This window comes from Dendrobates tinctorius, unplaced genomic scaffold (genome assembly GCF_039654945.1).
Source record: "Dendrobates tinctorius isolate UK_male_01 unplaced genomic scaffold, ASM3965494v1 ptg000245l, whole genome shotgun sequence".
In the NCBI taxonomy this organism is placed as follows: domain Eukaryota; kingdom Metazoa; phylum Chordata; class Amphibia; order Anura; family Dendrobatidae; genus Dendrobates; species Dendrobates tinctorius.
Genome location: NW_027361912.1, coordinates 8,248,580 through 8,276,294, shown reverse-complemented (window position 1 = coordinate 8,276,294; position 27,715 = coordinate 8,248,580). Strand labels below are relative to the sequence as shown.

General features: G+C 45.5%; 17 non-coding genes across 17 annotated transcripts; all 17 read left to right on the top strand.

Moving 5' to 3' along the window:
* Positions 1-11,740: 11,740 nt before the first annotated feature.
* LOC141061966 (U4 spliceosomal RNA) lies at positions 11,741-11,881 on the top strand. Its single transcript, XR_012223778.1, has one exon. It is a non-coding gene; the product is annotated as a U4 spliceosomal RNA (small nuclear RNA).
* Positions 11,882-12,162: 281 nt separating this feature from the next.
* On the top strand, positions 12,163-12,303 carry LOC141062637 (U4 spliceosomal RNA). The gene has a single exon (XR_012224385.1). It is a non-coding gene; the product is annotated as a U4 spliceosomal RNA (small nuclear RNA).
* A 285-nt stretch (positions 12,304-12,588) lies between these two features.
* Positions 12,589-12,731, top strand: LOC141062159 (U4 spliceosomal RNA). Its single transcript, XR_012223953.1, has one exon. It is a non-coding gene; the product is annotated as a U4 spliceosomal RNA (small nuclear RNA).
* A 281-nt stretch (positions 12,732-13,012) lies between these two features.
* LOC141062330 (U4 spliceosomal RNA) lies at positions 13,013-13,153 on the top strand. Its single transcript, XR_012224107.1, has one exon. It is a non-coding gene; the product is annotated as a U4 spliceosomal RNA (small nuclear RNA).
* Positions 13,154-13,434: 281 nt separating this feature from the next.
* Positions 13,435-13,576, top strand: LOC141062551 (U4 spliceosomal RNA). The gene has a single exon (XR_012224307.1). It is a non-coding gene; the product is annotated as a U4 spliceosomal RNA (small nuclear RNA).
* A 283-nt stretch (positions 13,577-13,859) lies between these two features.
* LOC141062057 (U4 spliceosomal RNA) lies at positions 13,860-14,000 on the top strand. The gene has a single exon (XR_012223860.1). It is a non-coding gene; the product is annotated as a U4 spliceosomal RNA (small nuclear RNA).
* A 9,296-nt stretch (positions 14,001-23,296) lies between these two features.
* Positions 23,297-23,437, top strand: LOC141062519 (U4 spliceosomal RNA). The gene has a single exon (XR_012224278.1). It is a non-coding gene; the product is annotated as a U4 spliceosomal RNA (small nuclear RNA).
* Positions 23,438-23,722: 285 nt separating this feature from the next.
* LOC141062624 (U4 spliceosomal RNA) lies at positions 23,723-23,864 on the top strand. The gene has a single exon (XR_012224373.1). It is a non-coding gene; the product is annotated as a U4 spliceosomal RNA (small nuclear RNA).
* Positions 23,865-24,145: 281 nt separating this feature from the next.
* Positions 24,146-24,286, top strand: LOC141062289 (U4 spliceosomal RNA). Its single transcript, XR_012224070.1, has one exon. It is a non-coding gene; the product is annotated as a U4 spliceosomal RNA (small nuclear RNA).
* Positions 24,287-24,571: 285 nt separating this feature from the next.
* On the top strand, positions 24,572-24,711 carry LOC141062662 (U4 spliceosomal RNA). Its single transcript, XR_012224407.1, has one exon. It is a non-coding gene; the product is annotated as a U4 spliceosomal RNA (small nuclear RNA).
* A 285-nt stretch (positions 24,712-24,996) lies between these two features.
* LOC141062239 (U4 spliceosomal RNA) lies at positions 24,997-25,137 on the top strand. Its single transcript, XR_012224026.1, has one exon. It is a non-coding gene; the product is annotated as a U4 spliceosomal RNA (small nuclear RNA).
* Positions 25,138-25,336: 199 nt separating this feature from the next.
* LOC141061421 (U4 spliceosomal RNA) lies at positions 25,337-25,477 on the top strand. The gene has a single exon (XR_012223284.1). It is a non-coding gene; the product is annotated as a U4 spliceosomal RNA (small nuclear RNA).
* A 285-nt stretch (positions 25,478-25,762) lies between these two features.
* LOC141062742 (U4 spliceosomal RNA) lies at positions 25,763-25,905 on the top strand. The gene has a single exon (XR_012224480.1). It is a non-coding gene; the product is annotated as a U4 spliceosomal RNA (small nuclear RNA).
* A 280-nt stretch (positions 25,906-26,185) lies between these two features.
* On the top strand, positions 26,186-26,326 carry LOC141061608 (U4 spliceosomal RNA). Its single transcript, XR_012223454.1, has one exon. It is a non-coding gene; the product is annotated as a U4 spliceosomal RNA (small nuclear RNA).
* A 285-nt stretch (positions 26,327-26,611) lies between these two features.
* Positions 26,612-26,752, top strand: LOC141061778 (U4 spliceosomal RNA). The gene has a single exon (XR_012223607.1). It is a non-coding gene; the product is annotated as a U4 spliceosomal RNA (small nuclear RNA).
* Positions 26,753-27,033: 281 nt separating this feature from the next.
* LOC141062283 (U4 spliceosomal RNA) lies at positions 27,034-27,174 on the top strand. The gene has a single exon (XR_012224066.1). It is a non-coding gene; the product is annotated as a U4 spliceosomal RNA (small nuclear RNA).
* A 283-nt stretch (positions 27,175-27,457) lies between these two features.
* On the top strand, positions 27,458-27,598 carry LOC141061989 (U4 spliceosomal RNA). The gene has a single exon (XR_012223799.1). It is a non-coding gene; the product is annotated as a U4 spliceosomal RNA (small nuclear RNA).
* The last annotated feature ends 117 nt before the right edge of the window (positions 27,599-27,715 follow it).

Below are 27,715 nucleotides of genomic sequence, written 5' to 3'. Positions count from 1 at the left end.
CTGCATGATCCGGTCATCAGCCCATGTGTTTAAGTGCAATAGACAAGTATCAAGTGCAGTTATCATGTGCATGAAGGGTGTGGAGACAGATGAATAGTAGGGTGCAGATTCAGAATAATATTTGGAAGGAGGGAACAGGGCAAAGTTAGCTTGCTGAGTAGTTGATGTGATAGGCTTGTTTGAAGAGATGGGTTTTCAAAGCGCGCTTGAATAGGTCAGGGCTAGCTATCAGTCTGATCGTCTGGGGAAGTGCATTCCAGAGAGCTGGAGCAGCACGAGAGAAGTCTTGGAGACGGAGGTGCGAGGTTCGGATTACGGGGGATGTTAGTCTTAGGTCATTTGTAGAACGGAGGGGACGTGTAGGGCGATAGACAGAGATGAGAGAGGAGATATAAGGCGGTGCAGAACAGTGGAGAGCCACGTATTTAATATTCACTCCAGCATTGGGTCATGTATTGGAGAACATTCTTAGCTGAATTTGAAGTCTGGACATTTGTCCAATACAGTATGGGACATCTATACCATCATATCAAGACTATACATCGTGGAGTCATATCGGGTGAACCATTGGATCTTAAGTTGTTTATCTGTGTGGACACGACTATTTATCATGCATTACTCACTGTGCGATATCTACAATCCATGGAACAATTCGTCTTATGTGCTATTCAATGTGTTATGAACGAATGAGTTTGGATATATATATCATATGATAATCTGTATATGGTCTGTGGTATTACCAGTGTTAATGTCTATAGTACCTAAGGTATACTCATGCTGTAATGCGTGAGATGTCTGTGTCCAAATTTGTATATCAGGACTTTCCACGATGTTATTGGATAATATGTTCTAGACTTCATATTAATATGTAATGGTGTTTCTCATGTTCTATGCTATTAATTGTGCCCATGGTATGTGATTATTCTATTTTTCTATTTTTTCATTCATTTTTTTATGTTTTGTTCTATTCTTTTGTATTGAATCCATGTACGGCCAAATGGGGAGGATGATTGACCTGTACGCATGCGCGTTGTGGCCTGGGGCCGCGACGCGGCTTCTGGCGTCTCCTCCGGTATGTTGCCATGGCGACCTTGACGCCGGGTACGTGCTGGTGACGCCGGCGCCGCGTCGCGTCCCTGGTTTCCATAACGACGGATGCATCATTTCCGGTTGACGCCTCCTCATTTCCGGTCACGGCCCTTTTTTAGCGTCCTGGCTCTGCTGTTTGTTACTCCCCCTGACGAAGGACGAGCTTCCGAAACGCGCGTCGGGGTACACGCATGGTCTCCCCTGAGACTCCTCTCTCACCATCATTCATTTTGGTAATAATTACCTTTTTTTTGCTGCCTTTATTTTTGAACATGGTAGCAATCGTCACCACTAGTGTTGAGCATTCCGATACCGCAAGTATCGGGTATCGGCCGATACTTGCTGTATCGGAATTCCGATACCGACTTCCGATATTTTTTCAATATCGGAATTCGGCATCGGAATCGGAAGTTCAGTTGATTGACGGCCTGACGTCATCATGATGCGCGGTGTGTGCGCATCATGATGCGCCGTCATTTCGGGCCTTCCGGGGGTCTCTGCCGGCCTGCCGGGGGGCTGTGCCGGCCTGCCGGGGGGCTGTGTGGACTGCCCGGGGTCTGTACCGGCCTGCCGGGGGGCTGTGCCAGCCTGCCGGTGGTCTGTGCACCCTGTGGGGGTCTGTACCGGCCTGCCGGGGGGCTGTGCCGGCCTGCCGGGGGGCTGTGCTGATGTCCGGGGGTCTGTGCAAGCATCGTCCGATGGGACTACAAGTCCCATCGGGCGATGCCTGCTACCATGACAGTGATTGACACATTAGCCAATGATGGGACAGTAGTAGTCCCATCATCCGGCTAATGTGTTAAATGTTAAAAAAAAAAAAAAAAAAAAAATACTACATACATACTACATGCATGCTACATACATACTACATGCTACATACATACTACATATATACTACATACATACTACATACATGCTACATACATACTACATGCATGCTACATACATACTACATGCTACATACATACTACATGCATGCTACATACATACTACATATATACTACATACATGCTACATGCATGCTACATACATACTACATACATACTACATACATACTACATGCATGCTACATACATACTACATATATACTACATGCATGCTACATACATACTACATACATACTACATATATACTACATACATACTACATACATGCTACATACATACTGCATGCTACATACATACTACATACATACTACATGCATGCTACATACTACATGCATGCTACATACATACTACATGCATGCTACATGCATGCTACATACATACTACATGCTACATACATACTACATATATACTACATGCATGCTACATACATACTACATGCTACATACATACCACATACATACTACATACATACTACATACATACTACATGCTCCATACATACTACATATATACTACATGCATGCTACATACATACTACATGCTACATACATACCACATACATACTACATACATGCTACATATATACTACATGCATGCTACATACATACTACATATATACTACATGCATGCTACATACATACCACATATATACTACATACATACAATACATTCATACAATACATACATAGACATACAGTACATATAACATAGAGTAACATACTTACCAATACTTGTCACATTGTTCCCCGAAGCCATTGTCTTTTCCGGAATAAATATTAACATAACAAACCACAAAAATACTCACCCACGATCCGAAGCAGTCCACGAGTGTGTCCCACGACGATCTTGGGTAGAGAACTGCAGCATCAGATGATGCTGCCGTTCTCTACGGGCTGCAGGAATCCAATGACGGAAGGTAGGTATCCTTCCGCACTGTATTCCTCCGCCACTTAGAAAAAAAAAAGTCCCTAGTCTCACTTTATGCCATTGCTGCGTGGGAATTTCCCACACAGCAATGGCATAAAGTGAGACTAGGGACTTTTTTTTTTAAGTGGCGGAGGAATACAGTGCGGAAGGATACCTACCTTCCGTCATTGGATTCCTGCAGCCCGTAGAGAACGGCAGCAACAGCTGATGCTGCAGTTCTCTACCCAAGATCGTCGTGGGACACACTCGTGGACTGCTTCGGATCGTGGGTGAGTATTTTTGTGGTTTGTTATGTTAATATTTATTCCGGAAAAGACAATGGCTTCGGGGAACAATGTGACAAGTATTGGTAAGTATGTTACTCTATGTTATATGTACTGTATGTCTATGTATGTATTGTATGAATGTATTGTATGTATGTAGTATATATGTGGTATGTATGTAGCATGTAGTATGTATGTAGTATGTATGTAGCATGCATGTAGCATGCAGTATGTATGTAGCATGCATGTAGTATATATGTAGTATGTATGTGGTATGTATGTAGCATGTAGTATGTATGTAGCATGCATGTAGTATGTATGTAGCATGCATGTAGTATATATGTAGTATGTATGTAGCATGTAGTATGTAGCATGCATGTAGTATATATGTAGTATGTATGTAGCATGTAGTATGTATGTAGCATGCATGTAGTATGTATGTAGCATGCATGTAGTATATATGTAGTATGTATGTAGCATGTAGTATGTATGTAGCATGCATGTAGTATGTATGTAGCATGCATGTAGTATGTATATGGTATGTATGTAGCATGTAGTATGTATGTAGCATGCATGTAGTATATATGTGTTATGTATGTGGTATGTATGTAGCATGCATGTAGCATGCATGTAGTATGTATGTAGTATGTATGTAGTATATATGTAGTATGTATGTAGCATGTAGTATGTATGTAGTATGTATGTAGCATGCATGTAGCATGCAGTATGTATGTAGCATGCATGTAGTATATATGTAGTATGTATGTCGCATGTAGTATGTAGCATGCATGTAGTATATATGTAGTATGTAGCATGTAGTATGTATGTAGCATGCATGTAGTATATATGTGTTATGTATGTAGCATGTAGCATGCATGTAGCATGCATGTAGTATGTATGTAGTATATATGTGGTATGTATGTAGCATGCAGTATGTATGTAGCATGCATGTAGTATATATGTAGTATGTATGTTGCATGTAGTATTTATGTAGTATGAATGTAGCATGTATGTAGTATGTAGTATGAATGTAGCATGTATGTAGTATGTAGTATGAATGTAGCATGTATGTAGTATGCATGTTGTATGTATGTAGCATGTAATTTTTTTTTTTTTTTTTTTTACATTTAACACATTAGCCGGATGATGGGACTACTACTGCCCCATCATTGGCTAATGTGTCAATCACTGTCATGGTAGCAGGCATCGCCCGTTGGGACTTGTAGTCCCATCGGACGATGCCTGCACAGACCCCCGGAGCCTGCACAGACCACCGGCAGGCCGGCACAGCCCCCCGGCAGGCCGGCACAGCCCCCCGGCAGGCCGGCACAGCCCCCCAGAGCCTGCACAGCCCCCCGGCAGGCCGGCACAGCCCCCCGGCAGGCCGGCACAGCCCCCCGGCAGGCCGGCACAGCCCCCCGGAGCCTGCACAGACCACCGGCAGGCCGGCACAGACCACCGGAGCCTGCACAGACCCCCTGGCAGGCCGGCACAGCCCCCCGAAAGGCCCGTACAGACCCCAGAGAGGCTGTACAAGGGCAGGAAAGGGTTTTTCTTATTCCGATACCGGAAGTCCCATAGACTTGAATGGGACTTCCGGTATCGGAATCGGCGATACCGATACTTTTTTTAAAGATCGGCCGATACCATCCGATACGATACTTTGAAGTATCGGACGGTATCGCTCAACTCTAGTCACCACACAATGGTTATAGAGGGTGAGGGTGTGAGAGATTTTCTCTCAAACGTTTTTTGTATTTCCCTGCTAAGGCTTTTTTACAATTTATGTAATGATCATAATGAGGATGTTACATCACCATTTGGTGTTATATGCTGATGGTATCCTTTAGCCGTCATTATAGCGGCCTTTTTGACAATATGTTCTTGTTACATTATTGCCCTATTTAGCGTTTATGTATATACACATATATGTTTTGCTTATATTCATCTATTTACTTTATATAGATATGTGTATATATTATATTATTAGGACTGGTTGACCTATGAATCAGTTAGAGGGAATAGAGTGCCCCTATGGTATATACGATTTGGTGAGGAGAGCTTTATGTCCTTATTGGACTGTATTATCTGTATGCTCTAGGGAGGCCTGCGGTATTTTCCATGGTGCGTGGATTTAATCTGTGCGCTTAGCACTGTTTTGTTCAGGATCTGTTTGTATGTCCCAATAAAGATATATATTTTTCTATATCGGATCTGTGGTCGTTTCTGAGTGGTTTCCACTCCCCCCCTTTTTCATAGTTGCTAGTAGCGACTGATCTATATTTAGGTCCAACACTTCAGTGGAGGCATCTAGGTGTAATTTATTATGCCAGGAATATGTCCTCCTGTCTGAGTGTGTTTATGAGTATTTTATTTTATGCATATTTTTCTGTGTTTTGCACAGGTGTTACTCGTACAAGGATGGACTACAAGGCCAGAGAAATTACCTGGCTGGGACAGGTAGACCAGGTCTTTGGCAGTGATGGTGCTTGCAGTCAGCCGGTTGGTGATCATGGATTCGAAAGTCTTTGTGATTCAGTACAGACTCTACTTTTACGACGTACCAGGATTTGGTGGAGCCGTGCATTTTTACAGAAGTATATTGCACGTAAAATGATTCCTAGAGGCCTTAGGATAAGAGTAACACCTACATTTGTGGTTGAGGATCAGTCTTTTATAAATGAGTGGGAGGAGGCATGCAACATTTGCTCTGGGAGTCTGATGCAGTTATTAATTGGGCTGAATACGAGGCTGATTAATGAGTTGGACAAAAAAATTGATTCTACCTTGTCCGAGTTACGTGGAAATGGGTCAGAAGATCGTATCAAGGTATTTGAGAATGAATTGGAAAAGACGATTGATAATGCAGTCAAAAAAATCAGTGATTCACAGACTTCCAAAATTAATCGAGATACAAAGGATTATCAGTCCAATGGCGTATACCATTGGAGAAAAGCACCCATGAATGGGCGCCAGATGGTACGGGCTGTCTCTAATCAGTCCATATCTTCATTGAGTAGTCAATCAGACACATCAGCTTCCTCAATGACAACTCGATCAGGAAGTAACAATAAACGGGTTAGGAATCATGATTATCATCCCTATAAGCGCTACAGGACTCGGTTCCGTGAGAAGGACTATGATGCGAACAAGGTAATTAATCTAAGCCAACATACACTATCGGACCTTGATTGTTCATTATTGTATAAGGGTTTATCATTTTCCCCATCCTCTGGTCCGGATATTTTTTCCATAGTCTTTGCACGTTCCTTGTTATTTAAACGTTTTTTCTTTAATAATGATACACATAAACTTTTTCCTACAGAAGATGAACAGACTGCGCTAAGAATTTTGGAGGAGTTGTCTGAGGAGCATACCACAATTGAAGGAGGTAAGATACCTCCTTCGATTAGGCCACGTTCTAGACGGTTTCCCCCACTGTCCAATTGCGGTCCAATAGACCTATTTGTTAAAGTGGTGTCTAAAGAACTATCGGCGATGCCACGTTTTATCCGCAATGATAATTTGAATAGAGAAGAGCGTGCTAGGCTTAAACATCTACGTGGTCTCTCTGATGTGGTGATCAAACCGGCGGACAAGGGGGGTAACATAGTGATATGGCCGAATTCTATGTATGAAAAGGAGGCATTTCGCCAGTTATTGAATAACACTTGTTATAAAAAACTCACGTTTAACCCCTTGTCCGCCTTTGATACCCAACTCAGAGGGATCATATCTAGAGCCATTGAGGCAGAAATTATCACGAGGGAGTTGGGATCGGCCTTAGTGGTTAATGAGCCTACAGTAGCGACGTTTTATTTGCTCCCTAAAATCCATAAGGATATACAATGTCCACCAGGTAGGCCGATAGTTTCAGGCCGGGGCAACTATCTTGAACATGTAGGCCGGTGGATTGACTCAGTATTACAACCATTTGTGGAGGTTTTGCCATCTTTTCTTAAAGATACTAACCAGTTATTGAGGAAGGTTGATGGGCTTTCTCTGGATAGAGATGCGATACTGGTGACGGCTGACGTAGAGTCACTGTATACTAGTATCCGACATGCCGATGGTTTAAGAGCAGTGGAATTTTTTCTAGGTACTTCTAGTTTGCCGACGGGTCTTAAACGATTCATTTTAGAGATTCTGGAATTTGCGTTAACGCACAATTTTTTCACTTTTAAGGGGTCCTTTTTCCTGCAGACCCAGGGGACAGCCATGGGAGCGGCCTATGCGCCCTCTTATGCAAATCTGTTCCTGGGCCTGTGGGAGAGGGACCTCTTCCAGTCGGATCTGCACGCATCTGTGGACCGCCTCCTGTCTTGGACGTGGTACATAGATGACGTGTTTTTGATCTGGCAGGGTTCTGAATGTTTATTGGAGCAATTTTTTCAGCAGTTGAATGATAACACATTGAACATCAGGCTTACCTTTGTTCACGATGTGAACAAGATTGAATTTTTGGATGTTACTTTGAGGAGGGATGGCAGAGATATGATCCAGACAAATATTTTTAGAAAGCCAACCTCCACGAATTCTCTGTTGCATGCCTCCTCCTCTCATCCTAACTATATGATTAGTGCAGTGCCGATAGGACAATTCCTTCGTCTAAGGCGTATTTGTTCGACTGATTCTGACTATGAACAACAGGCTGATGATCTAATACAGCGTTTTAGAGAAAGGGGCTATAGCCATAGATCTATTAAAAAAGCGTATAATCGTGCAAAACATAGTACACGTAATGCCTTATTGTATAAGAACGAGGACATTACATCTAAATTGGATCAATTAAGATTTATAACTACTTTTCATTCTCAATCGGATAGAGTAAGTAAGATCTTGGAGAAGTCTTGGCCTATTCTGTTAACTGATCCCATAATAGCCAAGATATTATCAAACAAACCAAGAATAGCGTATAGAAGGGCGAAAAACCTACGAGGGCATTTAATCAAAAGTCATTATGAGACTAATCCACCATTGACATTTTTGCGTGGTGGTGCCCAACGGTATGGGTGTTTCTCGTGTGGTCAATGTGTGGCTTGTGTTAACATTGATCGAAGCGAGACCTTCACGGATTCATCTGGCTCTAAAGTGTACAAAATCAAAAAGAGGATTACCTGCCTATCAAAATATGTGATATATTATGCCACCTGCCCGTGCTCCCTGATCTATGTAGGATTGACCACACGCCAGTTAAAGGTCAGGGTCAGGGAGCACGTCTTAGGTATACAGGCTGCGGCAGGTGAAAATGATATATCAGTGCTTAAGACTATACCTAGGCACTTTAAATTATATCACCAGTGTGATGGTAGGACCCTCAGAGTTAGAGGGATTGATTTATTGGATCCCGGTATCAGGGGAGGTAGAGTTTCACAACGCTTGGCTCAAATTGAGGCAAGATGGATATGGACCCTAAATACGGTCCAGCCTAATGGGCTTAATGAATCCTTGAATTTTACATCGTTTCTATGATCACCTCCTGGCTGTACTGTTAAGTGCATTGAATTGCTTCCACGTGTACGTGGTTGTTTTTAATTTGTGTTTTTATTGATGTTTTACTTATCATTTTTTCAAATACATCTTTACTTTAGGCCACGTATTTAATATTCACTCCAGCATTGGGTCATGTATTGGAGAACATTCTTAGCTGAATTTGAAGTCTGGACATTTGTCCAATACAGTATGGGACATCTATACCATCATATCAAGACTATACATCGTGGAGTCATATCGGGTGAACCATTGGATCTTAAGTTGTTTATCTGTGTGGACACGACTATTTATCATGCATTACTCACTGTGCGATATCTACAATCCATGGAACAATTCGTCTTATGTGCTATTCAATGTGTTATGAACGAATGAGTTTGGATATATATATCATATGATAATCTGTATATGGTCTGTGGTATTACCGGTGTTAATGTCTATAGTACCTAAGGTATACTCATGCTGTAATGCGTGAGATGTCTGTGTCCAAATTTGTATATCAGGACTTTCCCCGATGTTATTGGATAATATGTTCTAGACTTCATATTAATATGTAATGGTGTTTCTCATGTTCTATGCTATTAATTGTGCCCATGGTATGTGATTATTCTATTTTTCTATTTTTTCATTCATTTTTTTATGTTTTGTTCTATTCTTTTGTATTGAATCCATGTACGGCCAAATGGGGAGGATGATTGACCTGTACGCATGCGCGTTGTGGCCTGGGGCCGCGACGCGGCTTCTGGCGTCTCCTCCGGTATGTTGCCATGGCGACCTTGACGCCGGGTACGTGCTGGTGATGCCGGCGCCGCGTCGCGTCCCTGGTTTCCATAACGACGGATGCGTCATTTCCGGTTGACGCCTCCTCATTTCCGGTCACGGCCCTTTTTTAGCGTCCTGGCTCTGCTGTTTGTTACGCCCCCTGACGAAGGACGAGCTTCCGAAACGCGCGTCGGGGTACACGCATGGTCTCCCCTGAGACTCCTCTCTCACCATCATTCATTTTGGTAATAATTACCGTTTTTTTTGCTGCCTTTATTTTTGAACATGGTAGCAATCGTCACCACACAATGGTTATAGAGGGTGAGGGTGTGAGAGATTTTCTCTCAAACGTTTTTTGTATTTCCCAGCTAAGGCTTTTTTACAATTTATGTAATGATCATAATGAGGATGTTACATCACCATTTGGTGTTATATGCTGATGGTATCCTTTAGCCGTCATTATAGCGGCCTTTTTGACAATATGTTCTTGTTACATTATTGCCCTATTTAGCGTTTATGTATATACACATATATGTTTTGCTTATATTCATCTATTTACTTTATATAGATATGTGTATATATTATATTATTAGGACTGGTTGACCTATGAATCAGTTAGAGGGAATAGAGTGCCCCTATGGTATATACGATTTGGTGAGGAGAGCTTTATGTCCTTATTGGACTGTATTATCTGTATGCTCTAGGGAGGCCTGCGGTATTTTCCATGGTGCGTGGATTTAATCTGTGCGCTTAGCACTGTTTTGTTCAGGATCTGTTTGTATGTCCCAATAAAGATATATATTTTTCTATATCGGATCTGTGGTCGTTTCTGAGTGGTTTCCACTCCCCCCCTTTTTCATAGTTGCTAGTAGCGACTGATCTATATTTAGGTCCAACACTTCAGTGGAGGCATCTAGGTGTAATTTATTATGCCAGGAATATGTCCTCCTGTCTGAGTGTGTTTATGAGTATTTTATTTTATTTTAGGTCATTTGTAGAACGGAGGGGACGTGTAGGGCGATAGACAGAGATGAGAGAGGAGATATAAGGCGGTGCAGAACAGTGGAGAGCTTTGTGGGTGAGAGAGATGAGTTTATACTGGACCCTGTAGCGAACAGGTAGCCAGTGTAATGACTGGCACAAGATGGAGGCATCGGTGAAGCGGCTGGACAGAAATATGACCCTGGCTGACGCATTCAAGATGGATTGGAGAGGAGAAAGTTTGGTAAGAGGGAGACCGATCAGAAGAGAGTTGCAGTAGTCCAGACGAGAATGAATAAGAGCGACAGTAAGAGTATTATCAGTTTCAAAGGTGAGAAAAGGTCGGATTCTGGAGATGTTTTTAAGATGCAGGTGACAAGAGCGACTGAGTGATCGGATGAACGGAGTAAAGGAAAGTTCAGTGTCGAATATGACCCCAAGACAGCGGGCATGCTGCTTGGGAGTTATGGTTGAACCCTCCAGGGTTATTTCGATGTTAGGTAGAGTGAGGTTAGTAGAGGGGAGAAACACAAGAAGTTCAGTTTTAGAGAGATTTAGTTTCAGATAGAGGGAGGACATGATGCTAGAGACAGCAGACAGACAATCCTTGGTATTTTGAATTAGGGTAGGGGTGATGTCAGGGGAAGAAGTGTATAATTGGGTGTCATCAGCATAGAGATGATACTGGAACCCAAATCTGCTGATTGTTTGTCCAATAGGGGCAGTGTATAAAGAGAAGAGGAGGGGGCCTAGGACTGAGCCCTGCGGGACCCCGATAGTAAGGGGACGAGAAGAGGAAGAGGAGCCGGAAAAAAATACAGTGAAGGAGCGGTCAGAGAGGTAGGAGGAGAACCAGGAGAGGGCTGTGTCCTTGAGGCCTATAGAGCGGAGCATAGTGAGGAGGAGCTGGTGATCCACAGTGTCAAATGCGGCAGAGAGATCCAGGAGAATCAGCAGGGAGCAATGACCTTTCGATTTAGCTGTTATTAAATCATAATCATAATCATGATGACTTGAAATACAGTCAGCTTTGGCAATTTTTGTTGGTCTCTCAGGAGACTTAATCCATTGTATGCAAATGACTGTCTTAGCTCCTCCCAGTGTGGAAGAGAAGCCTTGCTTCCCAAAGCAATGGGTTGGTGTTTGTTGCCTGGAGCAGAAGAAGAGAGTGAGGCGATCTACCTGTAATTGCCAAAAATTACATCTTAACTGAGCCCTTAGAATGCCGAAGCCCAGGATGCCTGGAAGCAGTGTGGGAGGGCTAGTGAGGATTTGGAACTCACCATAGCTTAAACAAGCTCTGCTTTGGAAGCTGGAAGGCCTTGGTCACAACAGTGCTTTCAACTTTGCGCAGTGGCAATATTTTAGCCTATGAGGTTTAATTGAGGCGTGATTATTGCTAATTGAAAACTTTTCCCAATACCCCGCCTTGTTGACTTGAAATGCAGTCAGCTTTGGCAATTTTTGTTGGTCTCTCAGGAGACTTAATCCATGGTATGCAAATGACAGTCTTAGCTTCTCCCAGTGTGGAAGAAAAGCCTTGCTTCTCACAGCAATGGATTGATGTTTGTTTCTTGGAGCACAAGGCGCGAGTGAGGCAATCTGCTTGTAATTGCCAAAAATTACATCTTAACTGAGCCCTTAGAATGTGGAAGCCAAGGATGCCTGGAAGCAGTGTGGAGGGCTAGTGGTGATTTGGAACTCACCATGGCTTAAAAAGTTCTGCCTTGGAAGCGGGAAGCCCTTTGTCACTTCTGTTCTTTCATCTTTGCGCTGTGGCAATATCGTAGCCCATGAGGTTTAACCGAGGCGTGATTATTGCTAATTGAAAACTTTTCCCAATAGCCCGCCAAGATGACTTGAAATACAGTCAGCTTTGGCAATTTTTGTTGGTCTCTCAGGAGACTTAATCCATTGTATGCAAATAACAGAGTCTTAGCTCCTCCCAGCATGGAAGAAAAGCCTTGCTTCTCACAGCAATGGATTGATGTTTGTTGCCTGGAGTAGAAGGAGAGAGTAAGGCAATCTGCCTGTAATTGCCAAAAATTTCATCTCAACTGAGCCCTTAGAATGTGGAAGCTCAGGATGCCTGGAAGCAGTGTGGGAGAGCTAGTGAGAATTTGTAACTCACCGTAGCTTAAACAAGCTCTGCTTTGGAAGCAGGAAGGCATTGGTCACAACAGTTCTTTCAACTTTGCGCAGTGGCAATATCGTAGCCTATGAGGTTTAACCGAGCCGTGATTATTGCTAATTGAAAACTTTTCCCAATACCCCGCCCCATGACGACTTGAAATACAGTCAGCTTTGGCAATTTTTGTTGGTCTCTCAGGAGACTTAATCTATGGTATGCAAATGACAGTCTTAGGTCCTCGCAGTGTGGAAGAAAAGCCTTGCTTCTCACAGCAATGGATTGATGTTTGTTTCTTGGAGCAGAAGGCGAGAGTGAGGCAATTTGCCTGTAATTGCCAAAAATTACATCTTAACTGAACCCTTAGAATGTGGAAGCCAAGGATGCCTGGAAGCAGCGTGGAGGGCTAGTGGTGATTTGGAACTCACCATGGCTTAAAATGTTCTGCCTTGGAAGCGGGAAGCCCTTGGTCACTTCTGTTCTTTCATCTTTGCGCTGTGGCAATATCATTGCCCATGAGGTTTAACCAAGGCGAGATAATTGCTAATTGAAAACTTTTCCCAATACCCCACCATAATGACTTGGAATACAGTCAGCTTTGGCAATTTTTGTTGGTCTCTCAGGAGACTTAATCCATGGTATGCAAATGACAGTCTTAGCTCCTGCCAGCCTGGAAGAAAAGCCTTGCTTCTCACAGCAGTGAATTGATGTTTGTTTCCTGGAGCAGAAGGAGAGAGTGAAGCAATCTGCCTGTAATTGCCAAAAATTGTTTTTCCTGAGCCCTTAGCATGTGGAAGCCCAGGATGCCTGGAAGCAGCGTGGGAGGGCTAGTGGTGATTTGGAACTCAACATGGCTTAAACAAGTTCTGCCTTGGAGGTGGGAAGCCCTTGATCACCTCAGTTGGTTCATCTTTGCGCAGTGGCATTATTGTAGCCCAATGAGGTTTAACTGAGGCGTGATTATTGGTAATTGAAAACTTTTCCCTGTACCCTGCCATGATGACTTGAAATACAGTCAGCTTTGGCAATTTTTGTTGGTCTCTCAGGAGACTTAATCCATTGTATGCAAATGACTGTCTTAGCTCCTCCCAGTGTGGAAGAGAAGCATTGCTTCCCAAAGCAATGGGTTGGTGTTTGTTGCCAGGAGCAGAAGAAGAGAGTGAGGCGATCTACCTGTAATTGCCAAAAATTACATCTTAACTGAGCCCTTAGAATGCGGAAGCCCAGGATGCCTGGAAGCAGTGAGGGAGGGCTAGTGAGGATTTGGAACTCACCATAGCTTAAACAAGCTCTGCTTTGGAAGCTGGAAGGCCTTGGTCACAACAGTTCTTTCAACTTTGCGCAGTGGCAATGTTGTAGCCCATGAGGTTTAACCGAGGCGTGATTATTGCTAATTGAAAACTTTTCCCAGTACCTCGCCATGATTACTTGAATTACAGTCAGCTTTGGCAATTTTTGTTGGTCTCTCAGGAGACTTAATCCTTGGTATGCAAATGACAGTCTTAGCTTCTCCCAGTGTGGAAAAAAAGCCTTGCTTCTCACAGCAATGGATTGATGTTTGTTTCTTGAAGCAGAAGGCGAGAATGAGGCAATCTGCCTGTAATTGCCAAAAATTACATCTTTCCTGAGCCCTCAGAATGTGGAAGCCCAGGATTCCTGGAAGCAGTGTGGGAGGGCTAGTGAGAATTTGTAACTCACCGTAGCTTAAACAAGCTCTGCTTTGGAAGCAGGAAGGCATTGGTCACAACTAGAGTTGAGCGACTTTTGGTTTTTTAGGGTCGCGTTTCGTTTTGTGAAACCCGACTTTTCCAAAAGTCTGGTCGAGCAAGATCGTCCGATTATAGGGAAAAGTCGGGGTCATCACGAAACCCAATGTAAGTCAATGGGGAAGAAAAGTCGGCAGTGAGAGGAGGACAGGAAACACACCTACAGTGCGCATTTGAATGCCAAAAGCATCAATTCTTCTTACTTAAGCTTGTCAACCTTAATTAACTTCATAATACAAGTTGCGCACTGAAAAATGGGGGTTATTTGGCTAAAGTTGTGGGGGGGGAGGGCTGGCTGCAGGTTTTCATGTGCCCTGGGCGAAAGAGCGCCCCTTTAACACATACCACAACTCATCATGCTCCGATACGGCAGATAAATAGCGGTATAGTACAATGAAAAATACCTCACTTTTTACATCTCATGACGAGGCCCATCTATTTCTCCATACAGAATCATTGGTCCCATATAATGTTTGAAACAGTATATGATGAGCTCCACATAATGCTACAGTATATGTTGGTCCCCATGGATGAAGCTCCACTGTCTTATGGGCCCAAATAATGCTCCAAACATAATGGGCCCCATTTCTAATGCTCTAGTGTATAATGGGCCCTGTAAATGCTGCTCCAGTGTCTGATGTCCACCTTTGGAATGTTCCAGTGTATGGTGGGCCCCATCTATCATTCTCCAGAGTATAGTGCTCCCCAAAAATTGCTGTCCCAACATTGAAAACAATCAAATAAGTCTCCTCGCTAGGGAATCCCTGTACTTGTCTGGACAGGTGCTGTAGCTTGCTTAACAGCTCGCCAGCCGTTCTCACGCCCAGTATGGATTGCACGTGATTGCACAAAGGTTAGAAAGGGTACCGTATCCCTGGATAACATGTATGGATAGCGTACACATTCAAAATATATGTCTCAGGAGGCAGGCTCAGACGGTGTTAGGCCCAGTATGGATTGCACGTGATTGCACAAAGGTTAGAAAGGGTACCGTATCCCTGGATAACATGTATGGATAGCGTACACATTCAAAATATATGTCTCAGGAGGCAGGCTCAGACGGTGTCAGGCCCAGTATGGATTGCACGTGATTGCACAAAGGTTAGAAAGGGTACCGTATCCCTGGATAACATGTATGGATAGCGTACACATTCAAAATATATGTCTCATGAGGCAGGCTCAGACGGTGTCAGGCACAGTATGGATTGCACGTGATTGCACAAAGGTTAGAAAGGGTACCGTATCCCCGGATAACATGTATGGTTAGCGTACATATTCAAAATATATGTCTCAGGAGGCAGGCTCAGACGGTGTCAGGCACAGTATGGATTTGACGGCCCAGATTACACAGCGGAGGAGCAGGGAGAGGTAAAGATTGCAAATGCTGGGGCCCTGCCCAAGCAAGGGGGGCCCACTCGTGGGCGTCGGTACTGGCACTGGGCCCCTCATAGTACAGCGGTGTGTCTGACGGCGGGTGTGCACCACCACCGTCAGAGACACTTGATTGCACTATGAGGGACCCTGTGCCAGTGCCCGTGCCCAAGAGTCGGCCTACCCACCTGTCCAGGGCAACGGCACTCGCATGGTGTCGTGCGGTAGGTGGTGACCCCGGCCATGGGGGGGGAGGCAGCACAGTTAGGGAGTTTTAGAAAGTGGCATATGTTGATGTTGGACATTCAGCTGATGCAAAAGGCGAAATAGGTGAAGTACCAGGAAGAGGTGGACCAAAGCAAGCCATTTTTCTGTCACCCTATGTGTCATCAGGGGAAGGTGGGACAAAATCCTTGGAAACCCATGCGTGGTTCATTTTAATGAAGGTTAGATCATCCACATTTTGGGTTGACAAACGGGTCCTTTTTTCTGTCAGGATTGATCCAGCTGCACTGAAGACTCTTTCCGATAGCACACTTGCAGCTGGGCAAGCGAGCTCCTGTAAGGCATATTGGGCCAATTCAGGCCAGGTGTCCAGTTTAGCGGCCCAATAGTCAAAGGGGAATGACCTGTGTGGGAGAACATCGATATGGGAGGAAAAGTAGTTTGTAACCATAGTTGACAACTGCTGTCTCCTGTCACTTTCCATCGATGCAGTATTACCAGTTGTGTGAGCGGTATTTGAAAAATCAGTCCACAACATTGTCATGAAACCCCTGTCTCCAACGCCACTTCTGCTGTGTGCACCACGAACACCTCTGCCAAGCTGCCCCCGGCCCGTACGGCTCGTGTGAGAACCATCACCGCTGCTGTGTGCTGGGAATGCCTCAAGCAACCGATTTACCAGAGTTGCTTGTTTATTAGCCAATATTAGGTCAAGGTTCTCCTGTGGCATGATGTTTTGTAATTTGCCTTTATAGCGTGGATCCAGGATGCTGGCCAACCAGTAGTCGTCATCATTCATCATTTTGGCAATGCGGGGGTCCCTTTTTAGGATCCGCAAGGCATAATCTGACATGTGGGCCAATGTTCCCGGTGTCAATGATGCACTGCGAGTGCTGGGTGGAGGAGCACTTTCTGGCAAATCCACATCCCTCCAGTCACGCACAAACCCTGTACCAGACCTTGCCACGCCAACATTTTCACTTGCCCCACGAGATGCATCCTCCTCCCCTAAGTAATCATCCCCATCATCCTCCTCCTCCTCCTCTTCTTCCTCCACCTCATCCAGGAGAGGTCCCTGAGCAGACAATGGCTGAATGTCATCAAGGATTCCCTCCTCCTCTTCCTCCTCATCAACATTGGCTGCAGACGCCTGCTCCTTAAGGTGCGTCAAAGTTTGCATGAGCAGACGCATAAGTGGGATGCTCATGCTTAGGATGGCGTCGTCTGCGCTTACCAGCCGTGTGCATTCCTCAAAACACTGAAGGACTTTACAAAGGTCTTTCAGCTTCGACCACTGCACGCCTGTCAACTCCATGTCTGCTCTCAAAGTGCCTGGCCGTGTATCCTCCCACAAATGCATTATGGCCTGCCTTTGCTCGCACAGCCGCTCCACCATGTGCAGGGTGGAGTTCCACCTTGTTGCAATGTCGATAATGAGGCGGTGGTTGGGAAGGTGGAGCAATCGCTGCAGCTTCTGCATACGACCGGAGTGTACAGGCGACCGGCGGATGTGCGCGCACAGTCTTTGCACCTTCTGGAGCAGGGCTGTTAACTCCGGATAATTTTTGAGGAAGCACTGCACCACCAGGTTCAAGGTGTGAGCCAAGCAAGGTATGTGGCTGAGTTTTGAAAGGGCTATGGCTGCCACAAAATTACGGCCGTTATCACTAACTACCTTGCCTGCCTCAAGATGTACACTGCCCAGCCATGACTCAGTTTGTCGCTTCAAGTACTCGGCCAGCACCTCGGCGGTGTGTCTGTCGCCCAAACACATCATCTGCAACACAGCCTGCTGACGCTTTCCACTAGCTGCTCGATAGGGGGACACATCGTGTGCAACAGTGGCAGCTGCAGATGGAGTGCTCGTACGACTGCGCTCTGTGGACGAGCTTTTGCTTCTGGAGGAGGAGGAGGAGGAGGAGTGTCGAACGCCTACAGCCAACTGTTTCCTATACCGTGGGCTAGACAGCACTGTCCCACCACCGCTGTCCCCTGTGGACCCTGCATCCACCACATTAACCCAGTGCGCAGTGATGGACACGTAACGGCCCTGGCCATGCCGACTGGACCATGCATCAGTTGTGAGGTGCACCTTTCCGCTCACTGACTGCTTGAGTGCATGGACAATGTGGTCTTTCACATGATGGTGGAGGGCTGGGATGGCTTTGCGAGAGAAGAAGTGGCGACTGGGTAGATCATAGCGTGGTACTGCATAGGCCATGAGTTCGCGGAAAGCTGTGCTTTCCACCAACCGAAAGGGCATCATCTCAAACGAGATTAGTTTGGCAATGTGGGCGTTCAAACCCAGTGTACGCGGATGAGAGACTGAGTACTTTCTTGACCTACTCATAGTGTCTGGGAGGGTGAGCTGGACTTGAGAGCTGCATATGGTGGAAGTAGCGGTGGACAGGGTGGACTGAGAGAGGGTTGATGATGGTGATGGAGTTGGTGTTCTTTCTGATGGCCTAGAATCAGTCTTTCGTTGATATAACAGTGGGATTCCCTGACTGCTGTGGTCTTGCAACGACACCTCAACATTTGCTGCTGTGCTAACCGGTGGGCTTACAGTGGGGGAAACAATGTAGCGTTGCTGACTACCTTCGTTGTGATCAGTTGCACATGTGGCACTTGAGGTTTGGTGTTGTGTCCACGCTTGCAAGTGCATGCTGGTTAAATGTCTAAGCATGCAACTGGTATTCAAATTTTTCAGATTTTTCCCTCGGCTAAAGGTCTTTGCGCACTTCTTACAGATAACCTTGGCCTGATCATGAGGATTTTGTTCAAAAAAGTGCCACACTGCACTCTTCCTACTTTGGCAGACATTTTGCGGCCTAGCACGCTGTGATCTTTTGACCCTCTGGACAAGCTGTCCAGCAACTCTTTTGATGTTTGGAACCTGTCTTTGGAGTGCTCCGGGCCTGCCAGATAACAGCTGTTGCGATGTCGATGTCTGCTGTGGATGCTCCTCATCTGAGATATTGGAAGCAGCACCCTCTTCCCCCAATGGATGCCAATCTGGGTCAACAACTGGGTCATCCATCACCTCCTCTTCTATGTCATGTGCACCTTTCTCTGTGTCACCGTGTATGGTGGTATAGTGTGCGGGAAGGGGCACCTGAGTCTCATCAAGGTCAAAATCTGGCTCTGTACACTGCGAGGACAATGTAGTGCTCTGAGTGAATGTACCAGCAGAATCATCCATCAGCGGCTGTGCATCAGTGCACTCCATGTCAGATTCATCTTGGCCTGGGTAATTCACCATTTCACTTGATAATCCAGGCATGGTATGTGAAAACAGCTCCATGGAGTAATCAGTAGTATGGCCTGCGTCATCCTTCAATCTTGGTTGGGGTGAAGGACACAAGGAAAGGTGTGGTTCATGAACATGAGCCTCCAATGACGACTCAGTGCTTTAACTTTTTACAACTGAAGAAGAGGTGGCGATAGAGCTGGAGGCTGAGTCAGCAATGTAAGACAAAACTTTTTCCTGATGCTCTGCCTTTAAAAGCGGTTTGCCAACTCCTAGAAAAGTAAGCGTTCGAGGCCTTATGTAGCCAGACGATGACGAAGGGTCAGCACGTCCTGCATTGGGTCCTATTTTGCTCTTGCCACTACCATCAGATCCACCACCAACACCATCATTACCAGCTGCCAACCCCCGCCCAATTCCACGGCCTCTTCCACCAGCCTTCCTCATTTTTGGTAGAAATGTAGACAAAATCCAACAAACTATATAGTAATGTAAAACAAGGTACAAGGTGTCTATAGGACAGGGGAGATTTAGAATTTCTGCACACACTTGTGGACAGTGGACACTTTTGGATTGTGTGAGGCCCACTGATATCTGAGCGCTATGTGACAGGCTCGATGGCACAGCTGCCTGTGACCAAAGTGACGAGAGGATAATGGAGATTTTGAATCTCTGCGCACACTTTTGGACACTGGACACTTGTGGATTGTGTGAGGCCCACTGATATCTGAGCGCTATGTGACACGCTCGATGGCACAGCTGCCTGTGACCAAAGTGACGAGAGGATAATGTAGATTTTGAATCTCTGCGCACACTTTTGGACACTGGACACTTGTGGATTGTGTGAGGCCCACTGATATCTGAGCGCTATGTGACACGCTCGATGGCACAGCTGCCTGTGACCAAAGTGACGAGAGGATAATGTAGATTTTGAATCTCTGCGCACACTTTTGGACACTGGACACTTGTGGATTGTGTGAGGCCCACTGATATCTGAGCGCTATGTGACACGCTCGATGGCACAGCTGCCTGTGACCAAAGTGACGAGAGGATAATGGAGATTTTGAATCTCTGCGCACACTTTTGGACACTGGACACTTGTGGATTGTGTGAGGCCCACTGATATCTGAGCGCTATGTGACAGGCTCGATGGCACAGCTGTGACCAAAGTGACGAGAGGATAATGGAGATTTTGAATATCTGCGCACACTTTTGGACACTGGACACTTGTGGATTGTGTGAGGCCCACTGATATCTGAGCGCTATGTGACACGCTCGATGGCACAGCTGCCTGTGACCAAAGTGACGAGAGGATATGGAGATTTTGAATCTCTGCGCACACTTTTGGACACTGGACACTTGTGGATTGTGTGAGGCCCACTGATATCTGAGCGCTATGTGACAGGCTCGATGGCACAGCTGCCTGTGACCAAAGTGACGAGAGGATAATGGAGATTTTGAATCTCTGCGCACACTTTTGGACACTGGACACTTGTGGATTGTGTGAGGCCCACTGATATCTGAGCGCTATGTGACACGCTCGATGGCACAGCTGCCTGTGACCAAAGTGACGAGAGGATAATGTAGATTTTGAATCTCTGCGCACACTTTTGGACACTGGACACTTGTGGATTTTGTGAGGCCCACTGATATCTGAGCGCTATGTGACACGCTCGATGGCACAGCTGCCTGTGACCAAAGTGACGAGAGGATAATGGAGATTTTGAATCTCTGCGCACACTTTTGGACACTGGACACTTGTGGATTGTGTGAGGCCCACTGATATCTGAGCGCTATGTGACACACTCGATGGCACAGCTGCCTGTGACCAAAGTGACGGGAGGATAATGGAGATTTTGAATCTCTGCGCACACTTTTGGACACTGGACACTTGTGGATTGTGTGAGGCCCACTGATATCTGAGCGCTATGTGACAGGCTCGATGGCACAGCTGTGACCAAAGTGACGAGAGGATAATGGAGATTTTGAATATCTGCGCACACTTTTGGACACTGGACACTTGTGGATTGTGTGAGGCCCACTGATATCTGAGCGCTATGTGACACGCTCGATGGCACAGCTGCCTGTGACCAAAGTGACGAGAGGATATGGAGATTTTGAATCTCTGCGCACACTTTTGGACACTGGACACTTGTGGATTGTGTGAGGCCCACTGATATCTGAGCGCTATGTGACAGGCTCGATGGCACAGCTGCCTGTGACCAAAGTGACGAGAGGATAATGGAGATTTTGAATCTCTGCGCACACTTTTGGACACTGGACACTTGTGGATTGTGTGAGGCCCACTGATATCTGAGCGCTATGTGACACGCTCGATGGCACAGCTGCCTGTGACCAAAGTGACGAGAGGATAATGTAGATTTTGAATCTCTGCGCACACTTTTGGACACTGGACACTTGTGGATTTTGTGAGGCCCACTGATATCTGAGCGCTATGTGACACGCTCGATGGCACAGCTGCCTGTGACCAAAGTGACGAGAGGATAATGGAGATTTTGAATCTCTGCGCACACTTTTGGACACTGGACACTTGTGGATTGTGTGAGGCCCACTGATATCTGAGCGCTATGTGACACACTCGATGGCACAGCTGCCTGTGACCAAAGTGACGGGAGGATAATGGAGATTTTGAATCTCTGCGCACACTTTTGGACACTGGACACTTGTGGATTGTGTGAGGCCCACTGATATCTGAGCGCTATGTGACACGCTCGATGGCACAGCTGCCTGTGACCAAAGTGACAAGAGGATAATGGAGATTTTGAGTCTCTGCGCACACTTTTGGACACTGGACACTTGTGGATTGTGTGAGGCCCACTGATATCTGAGCGCTATGTGACAGGCTCGATGGCACAGCTGCCTGTGACAAAAGTGACGAGAGGATAATGGAGATTTTGAATCTCTGCGCACACTTTTGGACACTGGACACTTGTGGATTGTGTGAGGCCCACTGATATCTGAGCGCTATGTGACAGGCTCGATGGCACAACTGTGACCAAAGTGACGAGAGGATAATGGAGATTTTGAATCTCTGCGCACACTTTTGGACACTGGACACTTGTGGATTGTGTGAGGCCCACTGATATCTGAGCGCTATGTGACACGCTCGATGGCACAGCTGCCTGTGACCAAAGTGACGAGAGGATAATGGAGATTTTGAATCTCTGCGCACACTTTTGGACACTGGACACTTGTGGATTGTGTGAGGCCCACTGATATCTGAGCGCTATGTGACAGGCTCGATGGCACAGCTGCCTGTGACCAAAGTGACGAGAGGATAATGGAGATTTTGAATCTCTGCGCACACTTTTGGACACTGGACACTTGTGGATTGTGTGAGGCCCACTGATATCTGAGCGCTATGTGACACGCTCGATGGCACAGCTGCCTGTGACCAAAGTGACGAGAGGATAATGGAGATTTTGAATCTCTGCGCACACTTTTGGACACTGGACACTTGTGAATTGTGTGAGGCCCACTGATATCTGAGCGCTATGTGACAGGCTCGATGGCACAGCTGTGACAAAAGTGACTAGACGATAAGGGAGATTGGATTGCTTTTAAAAAAGCAGTTTGCAGAGCAGTGGGTAAACAGCAATGCCAGCGTGTCAGGAAGCCTTAAAAGGCAGCCCAACAACCAACACCACTGATACACCACAATATAGCCTCCCCTTGCACTGCACACACAGTGACTTGTGTGTTGTGCAGGCCAAATCGCTAGCAGCAGAAGCAGTTTTTTTGTCTTCTTCCCTGCCTAACGCTCTCCCTACAGAATCAGCAGCAACCTCTCCCTATACTAAGATCGGCAGAAGTAAGATGGCGGTCGGCGTGCACGCCCTTTTATACCCCCTGTGACGCCCAACAAAGCAAGCCAATCACTTGCATGCCCTTCTGAAAGATGGTGGTGACCCGTGCCTAGGTCATCACGTTGCCCACAGTGTCCGTGGATCCTGATTGGCTGAAAAAGAGAGCAAAACAAACTTTTGAAACGCGACTTTGGCGCGTAAGTCGCCGACCTCGTGGCCGACCTCATCCTAGGGTCGGGTTTCGTTTCATGAAACCCGACTTTGCCAAAAGTCGGTGACTTTTGAATTTTTTCGACCCGTTTCGTTCAACTCTAGTCACAACAGTTCTTTCAACTTTGCGCAGTGTCAATATTGTAGCCCATGAGATTTAACCGAGGCGTGATTATTGCTAATTGAAAACTTTTCCCAATACCCCGCCATGATAACTTGAAATACAGTCAGCTTTGACAATTTTTGTTGGTCTCTCAGGAGACTTAATCCATTGTATGCAAATAACAGAGTCTTAGCTCCTCCCAGCATGGAAGAAAAGCCTTGCTTCTCACAGCAATGGATTGATGTTTGTTGCCTGGAGCAGAAGGAGAGATTAGGGCAATCTGCCTGTAATTGCCAAAAATTTAATCTTAACTGAGCCCTTAGAATGTGGAAGCTCAGGATGCCTGGAAGCAGTGTGGGAGGGCTAGTGAGAATTTGTAACTCACAGTAGCTTATACAAGCTCTGCTTTGGAAGCAGGAAGGCATTGGTCACAACAGTCCTTTCAACTTTGCGCAGTGTCAATTTTGTAGCCTATGAGGTTTAACCGAGGCGTGATTATTGCTAATTGCAAAATTTTTCCAATACCCCCCCCATGATGATTTGAAATACAGTCACCTTTGGCAATTTTTGGTGGTCTCTCAGGAGAGTTAATCAATGGTATGCAAATGACTGTGTTTGGTCCTCGCAGTGTGGAAGAAAAGCCTTGCTTCTCACAGCAATGGATTGATGTTTGTTTCTTGGAGCAGAAGATGAGAGTGAGGCAATCTGCCTGTAATTGCCAAAAATTACAACTTAACTGAACCCTTAGAATGTGGAAGCTAAGGATGCCTAGAAGCAGCGTGGAGGGCTATTGGTGATTTGGAACTCACCATGGCTTAAAATGTTCTGCCATGGAAGCGGGAAGCCCTTGGTCACTTCTGTTCTTTCATCTTTGCGCTGTGGCAATATCGTTGCCCATGAGGTATAACCAAGGTGTGATTATTGCTAATTGAAAACTTTTCCCAATACCCCGCCATAATGACTTGGAATACAGTGAGCTTTGGCAATTTTTGTTGGTCTCTCAGGAGACTTAATCCATTGTATGCAAATAACAGAGTCTTAGCTCCTCCCAGCATGGAAGAAAAGCCTTGCTTCTCACAGCAATGAATTGATGTTTGTTGCCTGGAGCAGAAGGAGAGAGTGAGGCAATCTGCCTTTAATTGCCAAAAATTTCATCTTAACTGAGCCCTTAGAATGTGGAAGCTCAGGATGCCTGGTAGCAGTGTGGGAGGGCTAGTGAGAATTTGTAACTCGCCGTAGCTTAAACAAGCTCTGCTTTGGAAGCTGGAAGCCCTTCATCACCTCAGTAGGCTCATCTTTGTGCAGTGGCATTATTGTAGCCCAATGAGGTTTAACTGAGCCGTGATTATTGGTAATTGAAAACTTTTCCCAATACCCCGCCAAGATGACTTGAAATACAGTCAGCTTTGGCAATTTTTGTTGGACTCTCAGGAACCTTAATCCATTGTATGCAAATGACTGTCTTAGCTCCTCCCAGTGTGGAAGAGAAGCCTTGCTTCCCAAAGCAATGGGTTGGTGTTTGTTGCCTGGAGCAGAAGAAAAGAGTGAGGCGATCTACCTGTAATTGCCAAAAATTACATCTTAACTGAGCCCTTAGAATGCGGAAGCCCAGGATGCCTGGAAGCAGCGTGGGAGGGCTAGTGAGGATTTGTAACTCACCATAGCTTAAACAAGCTCTGCTTTGGAAGCGGGAAGGCCTTGGTCACAACAGTTCTTTCAACTTTGCGCATTGGCAATATCGTAGCCCATGATGTTTAACCGAGGCGTGATTATTGCTAATTGAAAACTTTTCCCAGTACCCCGCCATAATGACTTGGAATACAGTCAGCTTTGGCAATTTTTGTTGGTCTTTCAGGAGATTTAATCCATGGTATGCAAATGACAGTCTTAGTTCCTACCAGCGTGGAAGTAAAGCCTTGCTTCTCACAGCAATGAATTGATGTTTGTTGCCTGGAGCAGAAGGAGAGAGTGAGGCAATCTAGTGGTGATTTGGAACTCACCATGGCTTAAAATGTTCTGCCTTGGAAGCGGGAAGCCCTTGGTCACTTCTGTTCTTTCATCTTTGCGCTGTGGCAATATCGTTGCCCATGAGGTTTAACCAAGGCGTGATTATTGCTAATTGAAAACTTTTCCCAATAACCCGCCATGATGACTTGAAATACAGTCAGCTTTGGCAATTTTTTTTGGTCTCTCAGGAGACTTAATCCATTGTATGCAAATAACAGAGTCTTAGCTCCTCCCAGCGTGGAAGAGATGCCTTGCTTCCCAAAGCAATGGGTAGGTGTTTGTTGCCTGGAGCAGAAGAAGAGAGTGAGGCGATCTGCTTGTAATTGCCAAAAATTACATCTTAACTGAGCCCTTAGAATGTGGAAGCCCAGGATGCCTGGAAGCAGTGTGGGAGGGCTAGTGACGATTTGGAACTCACCGTAGCTTAAACAAGCTCTGCTTTAGAAGCAGGAAGGCATTGGTCACAATAGTTCTTTCAACTTTGCCCAGTGGTAATATTGTAGCCCATGAGGTTTAACCAAGGTGTGATTATTGCTAATTGTAAACTTTTTCCAATACCCTGCCATGATGGCTTGAAGTACAGTCAGCTTTGGCAAATTTTGTTGGTGTCTCAGAAGACTTAATTCATGGTATGCAAATGACAGTTTTAGCTTCTCCCAGTGTGGAAGAAAAGCCTTGCTTCTCACAGCAATGGATTGATGTTTGTTTCTTGGAGCAGAAGGCGAGAGTGAGGCAATCTGCCTGTAATTGCCAAAAATTACATCTTTCCTGAGCCCTCAGAATGTGGAAGCCCAGGATTCCTCGAAGCAGCGTGGAGGGCTAGTGGTGATTTGGAACTCACCATGGCTTATACAAGTTCTGCCTTGGAAGCGGGAAGCCCTTGGTCACTTCTGTTCCTTCATCTTTGCGCTGTGGCAATATCGTAGCCCATGAGGTTTAACCAAGGCGTGATTATTGCTAATTGAAAACTTTTCCCAATAACCCGCCATGATGACTTGAAATACAGTCAGCTTTGGAAATTTTTGTTGGTCTCTCAGGAGACTTAATCCATTGTATGCAAATAACAGAGTCTTAGCTCCTCCCAGCGTGGAAGTAAAGCCTTGCTTCTCACAGCAATGGATTGATGTTTGTTGGCTGGAGCAGAAGGAGAGAGTGAGGCAATCTGCTTGTAATTGCCAAAAATTTCATCTTAACTGAGCCCTTAGAATGTGGAAGCCCAGGATGCCTGGAAGCAGTGTGGGAGGGCTAGTGAGGATTTGGAACTCACCATAGCTTAAACAAGCTCTGCTTTGGAAGCGGGAAGGCCTTGGTCACAACAGTTCTTTCAACTTTGCTCAGTGGCAATATTGTAGCCCATGAGGTTTAACCGAGGCGTGATTATTGCTAATTGAAAACTTTGCCAAATACCCTGCCAAGATGACTTGAAATACAGTCAGCTTTGGCAATTTTTGTTGGTCTCTCAGGAGACTTAATCTATGGTATGTAAATGACAGTCTTAGGTCCTCCCAGTGTGGAAGAAAAGCCTTGCTTCTCACAGCAATGGATTGATGTTTGTTTCTTGGAGCAGAAGGCGAGAGTGAGGCAATCTGCCTGTAATTGCCAAAAATTACATCTTAACTGAACACTTAGAATGTGTAAGCCAAGGATGCCTGGAAGCAGCGTGGAGGGCTAGTGGTGATTTGTAACTCACCATGGCTTAAAATGTTCTGCCCTGGAAGCGGGAAGCCCTTGGTCACTTCTGTTCTTTCATCTTTGCGCTGTGGCAATATTGTTGCCCATGAGGTTTATTCAAGGCGTGATTATTGCTAATTGAAAACTTTTCCCAATACCCCGCCATAATGACTTGGAATACAGTCAGCTTTGGCAATTTTTGTTGGTCTCTCAGGAGACTTAATTCATGGAATGCAAATGACAGTCTTAGGTCCTCACAGTGTGGAAGAAAAGCCTTGCTTCTCACAGCAATGGATTGATGTTTGTTTCTTGGAGCAGAAGGAGAGAGTGAGGCAATCTGCCTGTAATTGCCAAAAATTTCATCTTAACTGAGCCCTTAGAATGTGGAAGCTCAGGATGCCTGGAAGCAGTGTGGAAGGGCTATTGAGAATTTATAACTCACCGTAGCTTAAACAAGCTCTGATTTGGAAGCGGGAAGGCATTGGTCACAACAGTTCTTTCAACTTTGTGCAGTGACAATATCGTAGCCCATGAAGTTTAACCGAGGCGTGATTATTGCTAATTGAAAACTTTTCCCAATACCCCACCATGATGACTTGAAATACAGTCAGCTTTGGCAATTTTTGTTGGTCTCTCAGGAGACTTAATCTATGGTATGCAAATGACAGTCTTAGGTCCTCCCAGTGTGGAAGAAAAGCCTTGCTTCTCACAGCAATGGATTGATGTTTGTTTCTTGGAGCAGAAGGCGAGAGTGAGGCA